The 23243-nt window shown below is 35.7% G+C and overlaps 1 long non-coding RNA gene across 1 annotated transcript in view; it reads right to left on the reverse strand.

The window, feature by feature from the left end:
* Window positions 1-771: 771 nt before the first annotated feature.
* The window catches only part of LOC117801792, a 29165-nt gene continuing 6693 nt past the window's right edge, over window positions 772-23243 (reverse strand). Inside the window, exon 3 of the long non-coding RNA XR_004624502.1 lies at window positions 772-850. This is a non-coding gene — a long non-coding RNA (uncharacterized LOC117801792). The remainder of the gene's footprint in view (window positions 851-23243) is intronic.

The following is a 23243-nucleotide window of genomic DNA, read 5'->3' on the forward strand; positions in this document are numbered from 1 at the left end:
GGCCGCATAATATTTTACAAAATTAATGTTATTGTTTTTCTAAGCATGCTTCTATTGTTAGATGTTAAAGCATCTTCTGATGTTTGTTTTTATAAATAACATTAGAAAGACAATTTTATACATACGGCTCTTTTTTTACATTTTTTGAATTATTTCCTTTGGATAGTTCCCCTATCTATCTATAGGTAGATTCCCTACCTATACACTTCTTTAAACAATGCATAAGAAATCTTTCTTCCAAGAGAAAGTGGAAAGTAAAACATTCTGTGAAGTATCCCTATTTAGAATATCTTCCCTCTATGTGGAATCTACAAAAAAATAAATTCAAACTCACAGAAACGGAGAATGAAAAGTGTTTGCCACAGGCTGCGGGAAGGGGAGAATAGGGAGATGTCAGTAAAAAGGTACAAACTTTCAGCTACAAGATGAATAAGGTCTGACAATCTAATATAAAACAACAGGACTATAGTTGTTGACACTGTATTGTATAATTAAAATTTGCAAAGAAAGTAGAACTTAAATGTTCTCACAAACTAAATAAATGAACAAACAAATGAAGGAAGGAATAAATGAAGGGATGGATGTATTAATTAAGTAGATGAGGAAAGTCCTTTACAACACATATGTATATAAAACCCTCATGATATACACTTGAAGTATCTTACAATTGTATTTGTCAATTATACTTCAATAAAGCTAAAATTTAAAAGAAGAAGACGACGACGATGACAAAAACATGAAAATCTTACCCAAAGTTAGCGGCAATCCGAGGGTGATGGCTTCGCTCCTGTAGCAAAGTATTGGCAACATCCAAAACGTATTTCATATCCATGTTTTGTCCTTCCCTGCTCTGTAAAAGAAGGGTACAATAACAATGAAACAAAATCAGGATTTCCTATTTACTCATCATTTGTCATGTGTCTCTAGAAATAAAAGTGTCCCTTTAAGTATAATTAAACTTTTGAAAATTTATAAGTTTCCTAGGGAGTATTGCAAATAGACTATTAGACCAGGACACAGTTCATTTTTTCAAATGACCGTTATTTTAGTTATACCTGAAGTGTGGTCCTAATAATTAATAATCCTAGATGTTTTCATGGCATTAACTCAGAATATGATGAATTGGGTAAGTTAGGCAATATATTTTAACCAAAACCACTTTGGATTTTGACAAGGAATTCAAACTTTTCAACTGTGGTCTGTAACTGCACAGGCAGCTTGTAAAAGAATAATCACCTCAACTTTTTCAACTTCCTGAAATCACTCAAAATAGAGTAGTTCAAGATTGTTTCATTTGGAAGTAATAAGTTTCAAAACACAGTGTGCTGCAGTTTATTTTAATTATTGGTTTCAATTCCCAATGCTCTAGATTTTCTTAACCATCGACGGCTTTATGTGTTTGTTTCCAAAATACATATAAACCCCAAATTTTTATTTACAGCCTTTTATCAAAAAGTTATCCAATTTATTTAATTTGGTCTACGATTTCATGAAACACCCTCAAATTCAATTCAAGTCTGTATTATGGTTCAAATGACATATTTTTTTAATTTGGAGGCCAGAAGTGAATTTCTCTTTAGATGGTTTGTTGCAGTTGATATTATTGTTGGTCAGATAATATAACATTTTTTGTTTTCCAAGTTTATTCCTTTCAATGAAATCTATTTCTTTTGTACAGTTTAAAAACAAAAGATAAACATTCCCTATGAGGCACTGGAAGGAGAGGCAATTAATGTGAATTTGATAAAACATAATGTAGTGGACTGACAGTAAAAAGGCTATGCTTATTTGATTGTTGACTAGTTTTGTCTTTAAATAATGGTCTTCTTTTGGCATTTAATGTATATTTGTTCACAATAAACATAATTTATGAATATTTTAACACATGTGTACTCAGTGGGGTGGATTATCATACTGATATAAATAGAATTAATGAGCAGTCAACCTGCCACATGTCATGACATATGACAGGGCAGCTAGAGCACAGAAATAATTCTTATAGTTTCATAATAAGGCTTTTTTCTTAGTTCGACTTTTTAAAACTACTGATAATCTTTATCTTCCCTTTATTTTGGGATATGGTTCACCAACTAGGAAACAGGGTTCAGGTTTTACTCCAAGAGTCTACTAAAAAACATTCAAAAAACTATTTTCTTGCCCTCTTTAGAGCACAATAAGTACATTCGAACAAATTAACCCTTTTCAGCCAAATTTCAAGAGAATAGATTGACAATCATTTTGCCTATTTCAACTAAAAGAAAAAAAAGTCCATATATTCCTTTCCTCTTTTCATTTTGTGGCAACAGTATGATCATACCCAACTGCTGATACCAGATCTTTACAAGAACAAAAACTTTCTAAATGCTCCTAAATTCTGAAACAAATCTGATGGGCATATCGCCTGGATAAAATTATCCTGAAGAAAACATCGTCTTAGCCAGTTATTTGCTCTCCTTGCTCACAAAGCAACAATCTGTTAAGCGTGCCTAATAAGATTTTTCTTTTTTTTAAGGAATAAACCCAGTGGTATAAAGCCCCCTCTTCAAAGAGTAAATATGAGGGTGAACATAGGCATGCAAAATCGTCAGTTTCACCATACTTCATTTGACAAAGAATTATTTTCATGAGATGGCAAATTGAAATTTAAGATTAACCTTTATTTTCTTTTATTATTTTTATAGCTTGATTATGGGTAAAAGTGGGAAAAATTAAACTAGAACGTGAACTGCATTGTCTGGATGATACGGCAGCAGGAAAGCCTTGGCAAAGATAGTAAACCATGACTTTTTAGAGACGCAGATGGCAGGGTTACAGCCTTTATTCCTCTTATCTTTTCTTTTCAAAGGGAATATTCAAAGCTTTTTGCCACTACCAACCCTCCACTCTTAACTTCACATTTAAAACCACTGACTTCCAAAACCAAAACTCTGTCCTAAAGCTAGCAAGCCCCAGGATACTTAGGGAAATGACTGAACGTGACACCATGCTCCTGGTCATCTGTCAGAGGAGGGGAGGGCACTGTGTGGGGCTGGGGGCTGATCAACTTCCCAGGAGCGACTCCCTTGGGGAAATCCAGCTCTTTCACCGGCAAAGAAAATGGGCACCACCTAGTGCTTTTTTGATGCAAAGGCTGTTTGTGCTGGAGTGGATGTGAGTGGGCTGTCTTTGGGTGGCTGACCTTTCAAAGGAAAAAAGAAAGGAGTCAGGTGGCTTCAACATCTACGTCCAGGAAAGGAAAGGAAAGAAAACAAAAGAACAGAAAAGAAAAAAGAAAGGAAAAAAGTGACAATCTTAAGACAAGTGAATTCAGTGCTTCCAAATCAGGGATTTCCTTAGGGCTGTTTACTTNTTTTTTTTTTTTTTTTTTTTTTTTTTTTTTTTTTTAGATAATTGTTGGTGTGTTCAAGAGAAATAACATTTTTACTTAATAAGATGCTAATTTCCTCCATATCACTTTTGTCTCTTCATTTCTTCTGCTGGTAACTTGTAAGAATTTCTAAGAATTTTCATTTCACCCTAAGTGACAAAGCAGGGCAAGCCATCTGCCCCCCCCAATCTATTCTAACAAGGGGCCTGTCTGGAGTTCTCCTAACACAACAAATAGCTTTTATGAAAAATGGTTTGTAGCACAAAATCTTTTACAATGCAATAAGATCAAGTTAACCCTCATGCCTCTAGGAAAAAGCCTAGGAAGTTTTATCTGATTGGCAAAATGGACCCAGATATGAGTTCAAGGATTGAGTACACTTTGATGAAATTTCACAGCAATGAAGTCTGATTATCTGAATGACTGCTTAAGCCCTTTAAAAAATAACTCAGGGAAGTACTGTATTTTTTTGTTGGGAAAAACAGATGGTCCTGTAGGGAATAGTAGCTCTTCTATATAATAATAGCTACTCCATACTGTTTGCTTTTTCTACAACACCTTGCTTACCACTGTTGCTTTAAAAAAAAAAAAAGATAATTCTCTGTTGCTAAAGGTGAATTGTTCTGCAACAAAATTAGAAACCTTAGTGCAGGCAGGGTGGAGGGTAGATACAGGAAAAATGAGTAACCTGCTGCACATAACTGGATTAACAGGGCCTGCTACACATCCAGGAACTAACTAGCTGACTTTGAACTCATTAGGGATCTGCTTATCCGATATGCTGCACAACAGAATCCAGACAGAAAACAGACTTCGAAGAAACAGACAAAAATGATTATAATTGCTCTCGGGTAAGAGCTCAGTGTCTGTGCTAAGCAATCTGGGTATAAAGGAATGAAGAAAGCAAAACCAAAGATGCTGAACTTTTCTCCCTTGCCTTCAGCAAAATTCCCTGTTATAAGATGGTGATAACATTACTTAGATATAGCACTTAGCAACTGTTATTATGAACTAAGTTAAAAAATCTAAAGCACTCTCATATCTTTAGCCATTTTATTGCTATAATTTGAGATCTTACATAAATGATTTATTTAAATAAATTTTAAAATTTATACCAAAGAGAAAAAATATCTTAAACTGTGTTTTTTTCTACAAGTAGCAAGAAAAAATAAAATGAACTGATCTCTTTGGGATTTCTCTGGTACTAAAATATACATTTTGAGGTTTATAACTAAATAGAAGTTCTTGTCTTAACAGGCTTAAGATGCACATGAATTGATCAGATGAAGCCATGGGTGTGGCTGAGCCTGCATTTTTCCATACATGTATCTACGGGATAAAAGAAGAAGGTGGCTGTCTTAATCACCTTTTAAATGAAAGTAGTATGTTGTTTTGCATTCGAGTTGAATTCTTCTACTATCAGTATCATCACCATTCCAGTCAGCCTCATAAACAAATAGACAAAATCTTGCTTTTTATTTCCTTCCCTTTCTGCTCTTTGGGCCTCCCCTTTTCCCTCCTGCCTGCTTTCTCTGAATGCTATAGTTCATAGTGAAACCCTCTGGTAATGACAGCCCTGAAGTGATAATGTACTTTCCTGCCTTCCTGTTAACAGTAGCACTTGATCCCGCCAAGGGTGCCAGCTCAATGGCAGAAGGATGCTTTCCTATTTTCTAGAGGTAAAAGGGACCCGTTCGATTTACTGCCTTGACTAACTCAGCAGTTTCACTAAGTTCAGGCCCCAAGACAGATGTTTTACTAAAGAAGAAGAAAAGGAAAGAGGAAAGGGAGGAGGAAGAAGAGGAAAAGGAAGGAAGGAAGCGGGGAGGAAGGGCAAGAGGAGAATCAGTTCCTTGTTTTGTTCAATACTGATATTTTAAGAATAGACCAGAGCGATTTCTTAGCTGTGAGGAACACATGAGAAACTATTTGTTGTAGTTTAAATATAATTGATCTTCCCTGCTTCAGGACTCACATCACTCAATGTGCTCCTGGGGTTTCGAGCTTGGATGAATATATAATACGTAAAACAGTGATATCTGTTGTTTGAAGACACTTTGCTAATGTCAGTGCCGCTTCACTCTATGCTTTCATAAGCTCAAGTCCACCTGGGGAAGAGGAGGAGGAAGGCTGTGGACAGAGGCAAGAAAGAAGGGACGTTGCTTTGAGTGCCTATTATGTTGTAGGCACAGTTCCGTGCTTTTTTTCCATATAAGAGGCCAGTAAGTTAGACACTTGAAGCCAAGTCTGTCTTGCTACAGAGCCCATGTTTTTCTGCCATACCAATGACCAAAACTCACAGTGAGAAATACAGTCTATAATATAACCCAATTCACGCATATGCTATTGAAAGTTTCATGAAATAATACTTACCTTTATACATGCAGTTTATTCTGATTTTAGTCATCCTATTTGATTATAGTTCAATTCTTTAAAATTCTGGTTGCGATTCTACTAAATCTATCTCACAACCTTGTATTGTAGCCTAAACAGAATTTGATAAATGCCACACTGCATCATGCTGCCGTTCAAAATTTTAAATTTTATTATGTTGGACTTGGTATCAGTACAGTGACCAAAAGTGTACTTGTAGGTGGAAAGTTCTGTATATAGGATTCAAGTTTTCAAGTTTTTCATCTAAGAACTGAGAGTTACTTACTCCCTAAAAATCTTATGAAATTGAATTCATTGGTAGTGTTCATTTGCTTCTCAAAGAATCTGTTACTTAGAATAAAAACTATTTAAAATTGAGATGGTAAGTTTATTAGCAATAAAAGCCATAAAAAAGGATAATTATTATTATCATTGCTATTGTTAGCAATCACTGTGAACTCACTACCTGCCAGCCACTATTCTATGAGCTTTAAATATGGTAACACATTTAATTCTCACTATCATTTATGAAGAAGGCAAACATCATTACCACCACTTTGAGCCAGAATTCCTTCATCTTCTTTATCACAAATCTCCCTTTCTAAAATGTTATTATATATCTCAGAAGGTGAATGAGATGGTGACTATGAATCAAGGAAACTGCATTTCTATGGATTGTTTAAGTGAAATAACAAAAGCCTATATATCATCTGGTTGGTTTGATGAATGAACTGGCTTTTTAATAATAAATCATGGAATTAAAAAAAATTATTAAAAAACTTCCAGGATATATAATAATAGGTTAGCACACACTTGCCTTCAAGTAACACAGATTCACAGTCATCAGGCAATTTTAATTCCAGGGCTAACTAATTCAGCAGCTCATAGGTGTCATCAAGTACCTAGAGTCTTTCAGTCTTTCCACAGTCCTATCCTTCACCAGCTTTGCCCTCAGATAGCTGCACACTTAGAGGTTTCATACCTAGACTCCAAAGTAAGGAAGCAAAACGTCTCTTTCTCAGGGGTAAATTAAATGCTCCTTAAATCCTAATCAGCATTTTTCTTTGGCTAAAAATGAGCTGGATGTTGATTCCTAAACCCAGTCACTGGCAAGGGAAATGGGATCACCGTGATTGGATTAGGAAAGCTACTCCCCTATAAATAGGGATGAGGTTGCCTGCCCTGGAGCACATGGGTCTGTGGATAAGGAAGGTGGAGTCTTGTGAGAATATATATACTGAGTAAGAAGTGTCTGAGGCTGGGGTGCCTGGGTGGCACAGTGGTTAAGCGTCTGCCTTCGGCTCAGGGCGTGATCCCGGCGTTATGGGATCGAGCCCCACGTCAGGCTCTTCCGCTATGAGCCTGCTTCTTCCTCTCCCACTCCCCCTGCTTGTGTTCGCTCTCTCGCTGGTTGTCTCTATCTCTGTCGAATAAATGAATAAAATCTTTAAAAAAAAAAAAAAGTGTCTGAGGCAAAGGGGAAAAATGTTCTGAAGAAAAGATTTGGTGAAATAGAACAGAAAGTAAACTATTCCCCATCATTTAATACATTTAACGTTTCATAAGAATTTGCAAATCTAACAACAAGGACATGTATCTATAAAGAATCCACTACGCATTTCCTGTTTACCCTGAAATTAACAAGACTCAGTGTTTTCATTACCAGAAAGAAGAAAGGTAGGTAGGCTAATAAAACAAACATCTGAAAAGTATCGGTGCTCATGAAAATAAGCATATACCATCATATTTAATACACGGAAGGCATTTTGGCATTTGACAACAACTACAAGGTGAAATGTTACAAAATGACTACTTCCTACTCTCTGGTTGAATTTGTTCTAATTCATTGAACATAATTTCCTTAATGAAGATTTAGTTGTGGTTTTAAAGAACATCCATATGAAAACACATGGACTAATAGTGTTGACTAAGTTTTAATAGGACCTACAATCTCCTATAAATGATTGGGTTTTCCTATCTTATTGCTCCTGAGCAGCAACCTGTTCCCTTGTCAAAAACATGCAAAGTGGTTTTTAGTCTTTTCTTTTAATTTTTAATTTTGACATAATTTCAGACTGACAGAAAAGAGTTGCAAGAACAGCTCAAATAATTCCTGTATAAAAAATTAATTAATTTAAAAAATAATTCCTATATAGACTTCATCCACATTCCCCAAATGTTAGTATTTTACCACATGTGCTTTATCTAACTCTTTTTTGTGTGCACGTAAACAAAAGTGCAGGCGTACACTCATATGTGTATACCTTACATATACATGTATCTGATGTGTGTATGCATACAAACATGTTTTCTCAATCAATTTGAGAATAAGTTAGAGATGTGATCCTCCTTTAGCCTAAATACTATATGTATTCCTAATAAAGAAGGACATCCTCTTATAAAATATATATAATTATCAGAATCAGAAAATTAACATGAATACAATATTATTATCTAATTTACAGATTTCATTCAGAGTTTATTACCACAACAATGTTTTCATGGCCCAAAATATCATGCATCATGAATTGCATTCAATTGTCAATTCTCTTAGTCTCTTTTATTCTAAAATAGTTCCTTAGTCTTTCTCTTGGCAAACTGCTTTTAATACTGGTCTTTAGAAAAAGTAATTAAAAAAAATAGAAAAAGTAATTAAGAAAGCAAACATCATTCCAAAACCAGCGGATTTGTATGAATGGTTGTTTGGGATTTGTGGTGCATTTGAGGCTTTCCTTTAGCAAAGATGGTTCATAGAAGTATATGTCCACTGTTCTCTTAGAAATCTGTACCTGAACCATAGAATATGAAGGACATACTAGGGAACTAGGTGATCCATTAGCTTATTACTAATCAATTCATCTATTGCCCATAAATAGCTACAAGAACATCCCAAAACACCTGAAACATTTCTAAATTTTATAAAAGAAAAAAAATGAAGACATTATAGAAAAAAAAAAACCTTACGAAAACATTCATTGCAGTAACTACATGCCTAGATGCAATCCTTAGAAGTACTTCAATCTAAATAATTAGAATAGAGGTGTTTATAATTGGTTAAAGGTTCAATATTTCCGAACTAATGTACAGAATTTGGTTTATGAGTATAAGAATAAAGACATTCAGATCAATTCTCTTATCTTTTTTATTAACATTTGAATTAGCTTACAAAAAAATTCACATATTTAAAGGTCCACTAAAGCCTAAGAAGCTCATTTTCTTTCACAGTGCACACTGATGGTTTTAATTTTTCAATCTTTCAGACTGTATCTACATAGCAGCAAGCAGATCCTTTAGGAATAAATGGTTCCAAAAGGCCTTGGCAAGTGTGCCTTACACACAACTCTCTTTCTGAAGGCCCCAATCAAACATTTCCTAAATTTTTTTCAAACCAATATATTTTATCACATGAAAGAGAAGTCACCTGGCGACATGATTATTTATTATCATGTTTTAGCCAAACTTCTGACCCTCCCTCTTCTCTCCAGTCTTAAGAAAGAGAAGAAAGAAATTGCAGTGAGGAAGAGAATATCCCCAGATGGGCTGAGCTAGAGCATCTAAATCTGTAGCTAGAGCTATGAAACACTGCTTCATTCAAAAACCACTTTCTCAAGTTGATGTTTTTTTTACACCTATCTTAAAAATAGGGCCATGGCCCTGAAGTAGGATTAGTAGCAGTAAACCCTTACCCTGTTCTCAGTAGTGAAAACAAATTATAAACCTTTTTTTCCCCCACTACAGAGTTGTAATACAAAATCAGGGAGGAAATCATTTGTTCACTTGAGTTCAGTTCAAGATTATACTCAAGTCTGATTGCAAAACCCTATTTATATGGAAGAACAGACAAAAGGCTAACAACGCTCTGGGTAGAGTGCCAGAGGCTCAATGTTTACAAGATGAAACTGAATGGAAGATTAGAGAATAAATTTCTCCTGGGGAATGGTGATGGCTTAGGGGTCTTTGTAGGGAAAGTCCTTTGCTAGGATTAAAGGCAGGATTATTTGTAGGGAATTGAGAAACTGAAATGGAGAGCCTCTTAAAGTGGTAACTTAGAATATCCAGGGAGTTCTTGAAGTGTGAACTCTAAGGAAATGGGTAGTACTCAAGAAGAAAAAAAGCAAATTCAAACTCACTATTTCAAGTGATGACTTCATGAGTCACAAAGCAATGGAATTGCCAGTACCTTCCGAGGAAAACCAAGAGACCAATAGCATTGTGACTTGACTCAGCTTTTCAGTAAGGGTGCAAGTTCGAGAAAATCCTAATGAGGAAGAAATCAATCAATCTGACCTACAGATTAAGTTATGGCTACATCACAGCTAAAGAACAATAATAATTAGAAACTGAATTATTGTAGGGCATCTGGGTGGCTCAGTCAGTTATGCATACAATTCTTAATTTCAGCTCGGGTCATGATCTCAGAGTTGTGAGACTGAGTCCCATGTCAGGGCTCCATGCTCAATGGGGAGTTTGCTTCTCTCTCTCTCTCTCCCTCTGCCCCCCACTCTCTCTCTCTTTCTCTCAAATAAATAAAATCTTTTTTAAAAAGGAAACTGAATTAATGTTATATTACTCCTTTTCTCTAATTTCAAAAAGTCAGTGTTGGCTAAATCATACGTTTAGCAGAACTGTTACATATAAAAAAATTTTTGAGCTTGGCACCTTACAGTAAAATTCAATATTCCTAAATTTAAAGTATGTGAAATGAAAAGTTTCATTTGAAAACAATAACTAATGCACAATTCTGAACATGACACTATTCCTAAGACTACATTGGTTTCCCAATTACCTACAAAATAAAAATCAAATTTCTTATCTTACAATGTCAATAAGAGTCTTGGCAGGAAAGAGCTGGGAGTTTAATAATAGAATAGTCCTCTGCCCCCTTATGCTTAAGGGATATATTCCAAGACCTCCAGTGGATGCCTGAAACCAAGGGTAGTACCAAACCTATTATATACTATGTTTTCCCCTATACATACCTACGATAAAATTTAATTTATATATTAGGTACAATAAGAGTTTAACAACAGGGATGCCTGAGTGGCTCAGTTGGTTGTCTGCCTTCGGCTCAGGTTATGATCCCAGGGTGCTGGGATTGAGTCCTGCATTGGGCTCCTTGTTCAGCCAGAAGCCTGCTTCTCCCTCTGCCTGCTACTATCCCTACTTGTGCTCTCTCTGTCTTCTCTCTCTCTCTGACAAATATAAAATATAAGTAAAATCTTAAAAAAAAAGTTTAATAACAATAACCAGTTAAAAAAAGAACAATTTAAAACAATATACTATAATAAAAGTATGTGAATATTGTCTTTCTCTCTCAAAATCTTACTTTACTATATTTGCCCTTTTCCTTCTTGTGATGATATGAGACAATAAAATGCCTACCTGATGGGATGAAGTGAGGTGAATCACATAGGCAATATGACCTAGTATTAGTATTAGTATTAGTATTAGGCTATTACTGACCTTCTGACAACATGTCAGAAGGATCATCATTTGTTTCTGTGGTTTACCATGGGTAACTGAACTGCAGAAAGCAAAACCACAGATAAAGGGTGACTACTGTAATTCATTAAAGAGATTATTTAAAGAGATGTGGGCAGGGTTAAGGGAACCTAAAGAGGAGGTTGAGAAACTCTGTAACTAGCAATAACCAGAAATCACAACTACTCATAGATCTGAAGGGGCAAGGAGTGGGGAAAACAGGGTTATCACTGCCTTTGAAGAGTTGTAGCCATGGAAAGGGGGCCAACCAACAGAACTATAGTCAAAGATCTATCCATTGTTCTCAACCTTGGCTGTATATTGGAGCTTTAAGAATTATTGACACCTCAGTCCCACCCCCAAAGATTCTGAGGTAATATAACTGGGATGTAGCCAGGGCATCAGGTTTTCAAAAACCTCATTGAGGGGCACTTGGGTGGCTCAGTCAGTTAAGCGTCTGCCTTAAGCTCCAGTCATGATCTCAGGGTCCTTGGATTGAGCCCTGCATCAGACTCTCTGCTCAGCAGGGAGCCTGCTTCTCCCTCTCCCTCCACTGCTCCCCCTGCTCATTCTCTCTCTCTGTCAAATAAACAAAATCTTAAAAATATATATATATATATATATATATATATATATATATATATATATAAAAACCTCATAGATAATTCTAAAGTATATAGCTAAAGTAGAGAAACATTGTCAAAGAGGGATGGACACAGCCAGTGTTGGAATGCAGACACCCAAAGAAGGGAAAAATACTCTAACCCCTGACACTTACAGAGTGGTCCTCAGAACATCAACAGCAATCACCCAGGAGTTTGGCAGAAATGCAGAACCATGGACTACACCTCAGACCCAGTGATTCAGAATTTTCATTTCAGAAAGATTCCCAAGTAACTTGTAGGCATATTAAAGTTTGAGAAGCCCTACTTTAACCTATTCTTTTCTTGTTTTTCCTTGTCCTACTGGTGTTTCTCATTAACCCAACGCCATTGGAAGTCAGAGAACCAGGGAGCTTAAACGATTCATTCATAGTAGTTAGTCTCCCTAGGACACAGAATAGGGCAGAAAAGTACAGAGAGAATGAATCTGGGGAGACCAACAGAATTTGATCTGGCCAAAGTGATATAATTATTCTTCTATTTTTACCACATTTCTAGAAATGACTCACTCTCCATTCTACTAGAGAAACCTGAAATACACACTTCACTTTTATATATTCCTTCCACAAGCAATTTTTGGCATCTACTACACATAAATACTATACTAGGTATTATGGAAGAAAGAAAATCCATAAGAAATGGTACTTAGGTTGAAGAAGTGGTGGAGTAGGGTAGACAAGTAATGGGTAATCTACAGGATTCCTTACAGCAAGGTGGCTAACAGTGCTGATTACCTTGCTCAAGAATTAACAAGATATAAGCATTTAACAACAACAGAATGTTTGAAATAAATACTTGAGCTTATAAGAAAATAAAGGAAAATACCTAGTTCCATAAACAAAGGGCATTCACCATGGGGAGCTGACTCAGGGCTTGTGGGGCTACATGGAGGAATGATAGGTGGAAGGAGGTAAGAGATAATGGAAAAGAAAAAAAGGAAAATATATCCTCTATCATAGGATATATACAGGGAAGACGGGGGAACTCCCTTGAGAAACCAAAACCACAGGCCTTTACATTGTACAGATTTTGTGTCCAAAGACCAGAAAATTATACAAAAATTGATCCCATGGAGATGATACCCCAACAACTGTAAAGCTCTCCCAGTTATTACCTCTGAAAGAACAATTGCAGAATTCACCTGCAAAAAAGCCACATGTCTGAGGGCAGACAGAATATGCAAATGGAAAAGAACCTAGAGAAAATATATACAATACGGCTACCTAAAAATATCTCTAAAAATTAATGCAAAACGATAAAGACAAAATGAAGGAACAAAAATCCATCAGAACAAAACACTAAGAAAAATGAACAACTCAGATTTTTTTAAATAACCAAATAACACTTCTAGAAATAAAACCTATAATAAAATTAAAAGCAATAGATATGATAAAAACTGACAAAATAACAAAAGAATTAGTAAACTGAAGATCAGGTCTAAAGAAATTGCCCAGAAAATCCTGTATAGAGATGGAAAATATGAGAAGACTACAAGTGCATGTGTGTATATACACACACACATGCTCTTCTTGAGTAATTTGGAGAAAGAAAATGAGGCATTCCTGAAGAGATAATGACCAGAAGTTTCCCAGAACTGATTAAAGACATGAATCTGCAAATTCCTGAATCATGAATCTTAAGCAGGAAAAAAATTTTTTAATTAGGCTTAAACACATCATGATGACAATGCAGAACATCAAAATAAAGGGAAAAAATAAAGAAAAAACTGTCAGACTAATAACATTTTTTACAAATAGTATTAAAGAATGGATGACTTTGAAGTGATATTTCAATGCATAGGGGGAAAAAATTAGTCTACAATTCTATACCTAGCTAATTTATTATGTAAGAATGAGAATAAAGATATCTCACACAAATACTAAAAGAATTTGCCACTCCCAGAATTACCCATTTTACCTGCAAACAGTCACAAGGAAACTGAATGGAGAAGCACAGCACAGTTTGTAGGAGGGAATGACAAACAAAGAAATTAGAAAAACAGGGAAATATCTAAATAACCAATGACTACAAAAATCAGTTTATATGCTGACTTATCTGTGGAGGTTAAAAAAACAAGTTGGGGAAGACAATACTGTTAAAATGTCAACTCTTCCCAAATTGACCTATACATTCAATGAAATCCAGTCAAAACTACCAGGCTTTTTTGTACAACAATCTAATACTAAAATATGGAAAGGCACAGGAGCTAGGATATCAAAATGCTTTGGAAAAAGAAGAACAAAGGTGGAAGAATAATCAAATAAAAATTGATTTCATTACTTACTATTACTTACTAATGGATAAACCTACAGAAATCAAGACAGCATACTACTGGCAAAAGGACAGACACATGGATTCACAGAACGGAACAGAGAATCCAGGTATAGACACACACAAATTAGTTTTGATAAAGACTATTCAATGGAGAAAAGATAATCTTTTCAACAATTAGAATGAATGGATGTCAACATGAAAAAAAGAGCCTCATTATGTACCTCACACTTCATACAAAAAACAACTCAAATGGATAATAAATTTAAATGTGAAATATTAACTACAAAAATTTTAGAAGAATAATGTGAGAAAAAAATCTTTGTGACTTTGAATGAGGCAATGAATTCTTGACACCAAAACCATAATCCGAAAAGAAAAAGAAATTATAAATTGGACTTCATCCAAATTACAACTTATTCTTACAAAAGCCACCATTAGGTGAATGGGAAAACAACCAACTAGGAGAAAATATTTACAAATCACATATTTGACAAAGGTCTTGTGTAAGAATATATAAAGGACTTTCAAAACTCAAAATTACAAAATAACCCAATTAAAACTGTATAAAATAAGACACCTCATGAAATAAAACATATGGATGGAAAACAAGCACATGAAAAATATGCTTAGCATACGTAATCATTAGGGAAATGCAAACACAAACCACAATGAGATACCACTATAGAAGTATTAGAATGGCTAAAATAAAATATTAAAAGATTTTTATTTTTATTTTATTTATTTTTTGAGAGAGAAAGAGAATGAAAACACATGAGCAGGGAGGAGGGGAAGAGGGAGAGAGAGAATCAGAAGCAGGCCCCACACCTAGTGCTGAGCCTGATGCAGGGCTCGATCTCACAACCATGAGATCATGACCTCAACTGAAATCGAGAGTTAGATGCTTAACCGAATGAGCGACCCAGGTGCCCCTAAAAAGATTTTTAAATGACAATGCCAAGTACTAGAAAGGACGTAAAGCAAGGAGAACTCTAACACATTGCTGGTGTGAATACAAAATAGTACAGCCACTTGGAAATCAGTTTGGCAGTTTCTTATAAAAGTTAAACATATGTTTACCATACCACCCATTGATTCCACTCATAGATATTTACCCAAGTAAAAAAAAAAAAGACTGTGTTCTGACAAAAACCTGTTTATGAATCTTTCTAGCAACTTTGCCCATAATTACTAACAACTGGAAACAACTCAAATGTTCCTCAATCAAGGAATGGATAAACTGTGATATATCCATAAAATAGAATACTATTCAGTGATAAAAAGGAATGAACTATTGGTACATGTAACAACATGAGATATATTTCAAATGCTTATATGAAGTGAAAGAATTAGACTCAAAAAACTACATATTGAATGACTCCATTTATATGACATTCTGGAAAATGCAAAATTATAAACTGTTCCATGGTTGCCAGGGTTTAAGTTTGTGGGGAGACTTTGACTACATAGGAGTAGCACAAGGATAATTGGTGGCACGTGGCAGTGGGTGATAGAATTGTTCTCTACTTTTTTTTTAATTTCTGCTTTATTGAGACATAATTGACAAAAAGATTATTAGATAATTCAAGTCTACATCATTCAAGGATAATTGGTGGCACGTGGCAGTGGGTGATAGAACTGTTCTCTACTTTTTTTTTAAATTTCTGCTTTATTGAGACATAATTGACAAAAAGATTATTAGATAATTCAAGTCTACATCATAGTCTTTTCATGCACATATATTTTGCGAAAAAATTTCCCCCACCATGTTTTACATTAGATCTTCAGAACTTATTCATCTTATAGATGAAAGTTTATACTCTTTTAGTAACTATACCCTGTTTTCCCAATCTCCCAGCTCCTGGCAACCACTTTCTACTCTGTTTCTATGAATTTGCTTTTTATTTAGATTTCACATATAAGTGATGCCATGTAGTATTTACCTTTCTCTATCTGCCTTATTTCACTTAGCATAATAACCTCAAGCTCCATCCACGTTATTGCAAATGACAGGATTTCCTTCTTTCTCATGGCTGAATAATATTCCATTGTATATATGAAGCACATCTTCTTTATCCATTCATCCACTGATACTTACGTTGTTTCCAGATTTTGGTAATTCTGAATAATGTTGCAATGAATACAGGAGTGCAGATTTCTCTTTGAGATCCTGTTTTCATTTCCTTTGAATATATACTTGGAAGAGGGATTACAGATCATATGATAGCTCTATTTTTAATTTTTTGAGGAACTGCCATACTATTTTCTGTAACAGCTGCACCAATTTCTATTCCCACCAAAATACGCAAGGTTTCCCTCTTCTCCACATCCTCAGCAACACCTACCTCTTGTGTTTTTGATGATTGCCATTCTAACAGATGCAAGGTAATATCTTATGGTGGTTTTGATGTTCATTTCCCTGGTGATTAGTCATGTTGAGCATCTTTTCATGGACCTCTTGGCCATTTGTGTCTCCTTTGAAAAAATGTCTATTCAGTTCCCCTGCACATTATTTAATCAGATTTTGTTTGGGGGCTTTTTGTTTATTTGTTTTTTTGAAGTTGTGTGAGTTCTTTATATATATTATATTAATATATATAATTTTTTTAAAGACTTTATTTATTTGACAGAGAGAGACACAGCGAGAGAGGGAACATAAGCAAGGGGAGTGGAAGAGGGAGAAGCAGGCTTCCCACAGAGCAGGGAGCCCGACATGGGGCTCGATCCCAGGACCCTGGGATCATGACCTGAGCCGAAGACAGACACTTAACGACTGAGGCACCCAGGCACCCCTCTTTATGTATTTTTATATGAACCCCTTATCAGATATATGATTTGCAAATATTTTCTCCCATGCTGTAGGTTGCCTTTTCATTTTGTTGATGCTTTCCTTTGTTGTGCACAAACTTTTTAGTTTGATGTAGTCCCAACTTGTTTATTTTTGCTTTTGTTGCCTTTGTTTTTGGTGTCAGATCAAAAAAAAAAAATCATGGCCAAGACTGATGTCAAAAAGCCTACTACCTACATTTTCTTCTAGGAGTTTTATATCAGGTTTTACATTCAAATCCTTAATCCATCTGAGTTAATTTTTCTATATGGTGTAAGATAAGGCTCTAGTTTCATTATTTTACATTCTATTATATATTCTTGGCTTCCTTAGCATAAATTAATTGACCATAGATGCATGGGTCTCTTTCTGGGCTCTCTATTCTACATGTCTGTGTTCATGATAGCATCATACTATAGCTTTGCAATATACTTTGAAATCCGAAAGTATGATACCTCCAGCTTTGTTTTTCTTCCTCAACTATTATATATATTGATTGTGGTAGTGATTACATTAATCTATTAATTTGTCAAAACTCAAAGACCAGTACACCAAAAACAGTGACTTTTAATCTATATGACTTTAAAAATAAATGAAGAAAAATGTTGGAAATAAAATAGTAGACCACAATACCACTGCCTTAGTTTCCTACAGCTGCTGTAACAAATTACCACAAATTAGTGGCTAATAACAATATAAATTCATGCTTTTATACTTCTGGAGGCCAGAATCCAAAATAAGTCTTAAGGAGCTAAAATCAAGGTATAGACAGGGCCATGTTCCCTTTGAAGACTCTAAGGAAGAATCTGTGCCTTGTCTGTTCCAATTTCTGGTGGATGCTGGTGGTCCTTGATCTGTGACTACATCATTCCGATCTCTGCCTCCATAGTCACAGTGCCTTCTCCTCTTCTGTGTGAAATCTCCCTTTCTCTCGCTTTATAATGACACTTGTGACTATACTCGGGGCCATGTGAATAACCCAAATAATCTTCCCATCTGAAGACCCTAATCTCATCTGCAAAGTCTTTGCAATGTAAGGTAACATTCACTAGCTCCAGGGATTAGGATGTGGATATTTGGGAGAGGGGAACTATTATTTGGCTTCCCACAATCATATTAAATGAGAACAATAAACACGGGAAAATTTTAATGTACTTGTAGCATTCAATCTCATTAGATAAGTAATAAAAACATAGGCATTCAGCTTCTGAGTGGCAGAAAACAAGAAGAAATGGAGCCATTTGTGGCTGTGTGAGTAGTTTGGAGAAGTAGGAAAATATACAGCAAATTCAGGCTGTGGTAAATGACCAGAATATGGATTATATGGCACATATGTCTCCAGTTTGGAGACAAATAATAGAACCCCTTGAACCCCTTGTATCATTTTGCAGGTCTCAGGGAGCCAGTACATATTTTTTTGAGTCAGTGGAAATCAAACCAGTGTATTTATCAGTGTATAAGAACATATAAAGTATAACAGCACTATTATGTGTCAAGAATGACTTAAGCACTTTAAACATTTTAAACATTTATCCTTAAAATAATCCTATGTGCAGGATACTATTACTATCACCATTTTGCAACTGAGGAAACTGAGACACAGAAAGATCAAGTGGTTTTCCCAGGGTCACATAGCTAATATGTCAAAGGACCAGGATTTGCAACCAGGAAGACAGCCTCCAGAGTCCTTGTTTTAACTGTTTACTAAGGAAGAGATAGAGGGAGAGAGAAGGGAAATAAAGAATTCAAGCAGAGAAGTTAAAAAAAAAAGATAAAGGATGAAGAACAGAAAGTTAGAAGCAATACTCTGAAGTGCTGGTGGGATAGAAATGGTGAGATAGAGGTCAATTTTTCAAAAGGAGCCACAAATGCTCCATGCATTCCTTTCCAGTAGGGCTAGACTATGTACATATGGCAGAGAGTAAATCCCAATGCCATCACTTGAAGCAAATCCATTAATGCCTTGGGTTCTCAGAGATCACCATCTTTCTTGGCAAAATATCTATCCTTTAAATCATTCCATAGGCCAATGGACAAATGTCAGATTATACTCTTCAATAGTCCAGTCCTGTTTTCTCCCACACATGCATAAACAAATACACCCACTTCACATAGACCCTATAACATTTCTGAGAACTGTAGACTTTTTTTAGAACTACAATAATGTAATAAATGTATTGTTTGAAATTTTTTACTGTTTTATATATGATTCCTGAGAACAGAACTGTGTCCCTTCTCTATAAAAGTGGACTGTTTTCTTTTGTGCAATTTCAAATATATTGTTTTATATCACTGTAGTTTCAGATGTTTATTTTTTATTATTGAGAGTCAAAAAAAGAGCTCAATTGGGAAAGAAAATGTATGATTCTGCATGCCTTCAAAAATGCAAACCTGCAACATTAACTGGAACTTTCCCCAAGATACTGTGTTCCTGTTCCAACTGGCTGCTAATTACTTACAGTGAAAGTGTCACACTGCTCTCCTTTCAGCACTTTGTTGCCCGAGTGTCTCTGGCAATAATCTCTCAACACATAAGCACCATTCCCTTTCATCACATTATTTAATCAATAAAGCAATGCCCTTGCACCAGCCAGGCCCAGAGTCATCTTGTCACAAGTGCTAAATAAACGAAACAAACACCAGTCCTGCCCTACAACCTCTCCATTCATAAACATGAATGGAGATTCCTTTAATACAAAACCCATTCTCTCAAATTTAAAACTGCATATGTACGTACATTTATGAGGCTACAAAAGAAATTTATTATAATGGTGGGATTAGGCCAAGACCCACCCACATTTGGGTGAGATTCTTTTGAATCTGCCCCTTTTATGCTGTCTCAGTCTTGCTTGTTCACCAGGACAGATGTTTTCCTCACCTACTGCCTGCCTGCATGAAGCTAGCCCATCATGGCAGGGTTTTCCTCCCAGCAGGGAAGGAAGGGTTCCCTCTGCTTCTCAGTCTACAAAAGAAAGATAAGTGTATTTGGGATGCCCCATTTTCCCATTTCTCTCTACCAGGGGCCCCATGTTATGGAAATGTTGAGCTTCCAAGGATAAAGTTTGAATCCCAATTCATTCTTTCCTATTTCTTATTGGTTATAAAGCCACAGAAGAGAGAATAAGTCTTAGCTTTAGGCTCTCCCAAAAATCTAAAGCCTATGAAGCCTTAAAAAGAATGGGGTTAGTGTTTTCTCTACATATCTTCATAGTCTAAGAGATCCTGGCACATGCTAAGTATATAATAGGTGTCAAATGGATGGATGACTTGTTTGGATACAGTCAAGAATTACCTTCCATGGAAGCTAGCATTTATTTAAGCACTTACCATGTGCCAGTTAATATATTTAATCCTCTCTATAGATAAAACAAAGCAAAACAAAACTCAGGAGCAAGGAGAATGAGCAAGTTATCCAGAGTCACAGCAGGTGAGAGATAGAGCCAGTATTTCAACCCACCCAGTTTGACTTCTAAGCCTGTTCCCTCTTCACTATTCTGCTATTCTCCTCCCAAGTTTTATCTGACACATCATGATTTCCTAACTTTCTCTTAAATGATTGCATGGCTTATTATATCATGAGAAACATTAGCCCAAGAAAAGTACCAAAATGATAATAATTCGCATTGGAAGGCATTATTAATATGTTCAGCAAATGTTAACCCCAATAACTGAGTGTACATTCTGCATGAGATATTTTGCTAAAAGCTATTATGAATGCAAAGCAGTGCTAAGATATAGTATGACCTCATTTGGACCACAAGACACTAAGGTTCTCAAAAGAATGAAACCATTCTTACTGTATAGAACATCATTTGGCCTATTAAGTTTTCCTACAACTGATTTTGGCTTGAAAAAGAAGTGCTAACTAGACAGGAAAATGTTATTATTAGAATGGCATTTATATTGAAATATAATGCATTCATTTACCTTTTTGAAAAAATCCTGTTATTTCCAGTTCAAATCCTAGAAGTTTCAAGGTCTGTTTTTTTTCCTGGGCTGCTTGGAGTGAATAAACTCTCATGACCAGCTGACACTGCTATCAGTGTTTCTATAGTAAGCCAGCTTTCCCCAAGTTCTCTGGCATTCAGGAACCAGGAATCATGTTTTTGTAAATAAGATCACTCTGCTACAATTCCATTTTCTGTGAGACTAGCCCCTCCACAATACTTCCATGTGTTCCCAAAGGGCTTCCTCTATGCAATTCCTATTCCTCCTGAAATTGAAATTGCCCTTCTTGCCCTCTGACCTCCAGGTGAAATCTTCTTCATTCCCACTTTGTCACAAGCATGGGAGAGCTCCTAGTCCTTCATTACCAAAAACACCATTAAGTAAGGGCTGCTGTGTAACCCTGACTTTTATTAAGGATAATGGGAAAAAATTAGATTACACTACAGATCAAAAATCAACTTCAAGTAGAATGCTTTATATCATATATACATTCAACCATTCTGCCATAGGTAACCTCTTACCAGCTCTCTTTCTCCCTTCAGCCCTGACCCTCAGCCATGTTCTCTTTCTATAAGACTCTTTAATGCTATTTTTTCCTCTTCTCTGTATAGCGCTCAAGCTCTAATACAGCTCCTTCTTGAGTTGCCAGGAGTCAATTGTCAAATTCTTGTTATTTTAATATGTTAAGTTAATAAGGCACTTTCCCCAATATCTAGGTGGATTAGGGGGACTCATTCACTTTTTATAAGCAAAGATCCTAGAAAAGGACTTTCCTTACAGAAAGCAAAATCCTCATTTTTGAAGGTAGCCATCTCAAAAGGCATCCAGCCACCTTTTAACATAGTTTTTTTCAATCCTATTGTCAGAGTTCTAGGAGGAAATGAACAGAGCTTTTCCTAAGCAGTCAAAACTCTCAGCAATATGGATAACTACCCTTTATCCTGAAACAGTGCTTTATTTAAGATGCCTAGATAAAAGTAATCTTAGTTAAGTATTCTTTTCCTAATAAAATGTAAATAGCTCCTCCTAATCTGTGTGATAAGCTAGTGTCATGTAGGATGAGTGTCACGCTGTTAGCACTGTTCAATAAATATTTGCTAAATAAATTGATAATTGCAGTCACTTCCCAAAGGAAAGGTGACAAAAGGTACCGGTAACATAAAATTACTTTATTTTCACTCTAAGAGCAAAAACTTTAATAATTGCCCTAAGTCTGTTTTAGCAAAAATTAGGCACTTGGTTTTCATTAGGAAAGACATTCAGAGATATTTCTCCTAATGAAAATCTAAACCCAGGCCTTTAAAATGGCTTAGTGATAGTGATGATTCTTCAGAGAGCTCACCGGTTTCACGGCCCTATGGGACATGTTGATAATTCATTTTATAGGTCAAGCGCAAGTGCGTTTATTAATGTATGCTCTGATCTAACCCACATCGCAGGATTAACTTCACAGTGCATGATCAATGATACCCAAATTAATGGATTCATCAGCACTGCCTATTGAGACACCCTCGTCATTTATATTGCATTTCTTCCAACTCATAATTAGGCATGTAATCTGTGCAGTCTCTATGTGGACTCTTGAAAAGAAATCTGCATCAGAAGAAAGTGCAGAGACTTATATTATCTTGAAGACTTTGATTCATCAGTGACCTCTATTCTGTTGCATCAATGCTCGCACATCTTGATAGGTATCTTCTCCAATCTTGAAGTTGTCCCTATCCTTATAAATCTTCCACTCTGAGATTTTGTTCTATATCAGGCCTTTTCTGAGCTCACAAAACTTTTGTTTCTACTACTCCATGGAAACAATTCAACAATCTTCTAACCACCAAATTTAATCACCTTGCATAGAATCTGTACCATCTGGTATCACTGACAATGCACTCCCACCTGGACTTTTTCAGGTACTGGACACTGCCTTTCCCAATCCTCTTCCTGTCTTTCTGGTCAGAATTTAATCTCTTTCTGGATCTCTTTCTCTGGCTTATTCAGCCTTCCTCTAAGCTCTGCCCTTGCTTCTCAACTCTTGTACCCTCATTCTTGTCAATCCACTCCACTGGCTTCTACAGTCCTTTCTATGTACATAATTTCTACATTTAAGGACTTATCTAACTGTTAAAGAGGAAAGCAGAAGTATAAAAAAATAAGGAAGAAATAAATCCCCAAACACCATTAATAAAAGCATATAAAAAACCGAAATTCTCCAGTTAAGGATTTTCATATGCTCGGTATATTATTCAGCCATAAAAAAGAAAGAAATCTTCCCATTTGTGATGACATGGATGGACTGTGAGGGCATTATGCTAAGTGA

Source organism: Ailuropoda melanoleuca, chromosome 4, assembly GCF_002007445.2.
Source record: "Ailuropoda melanoleuca isolate Jingjing chromosome 4, ASM200744v2, whole genome shotgun sequence".
Taxonomy (NCBI): domain Eukaryota; kingdom Metazoa; phylum Chordata; class Mammalia; order Carnivora; family Ursidae; genus Ailuropoda; species Ailuropoda melanoleuca.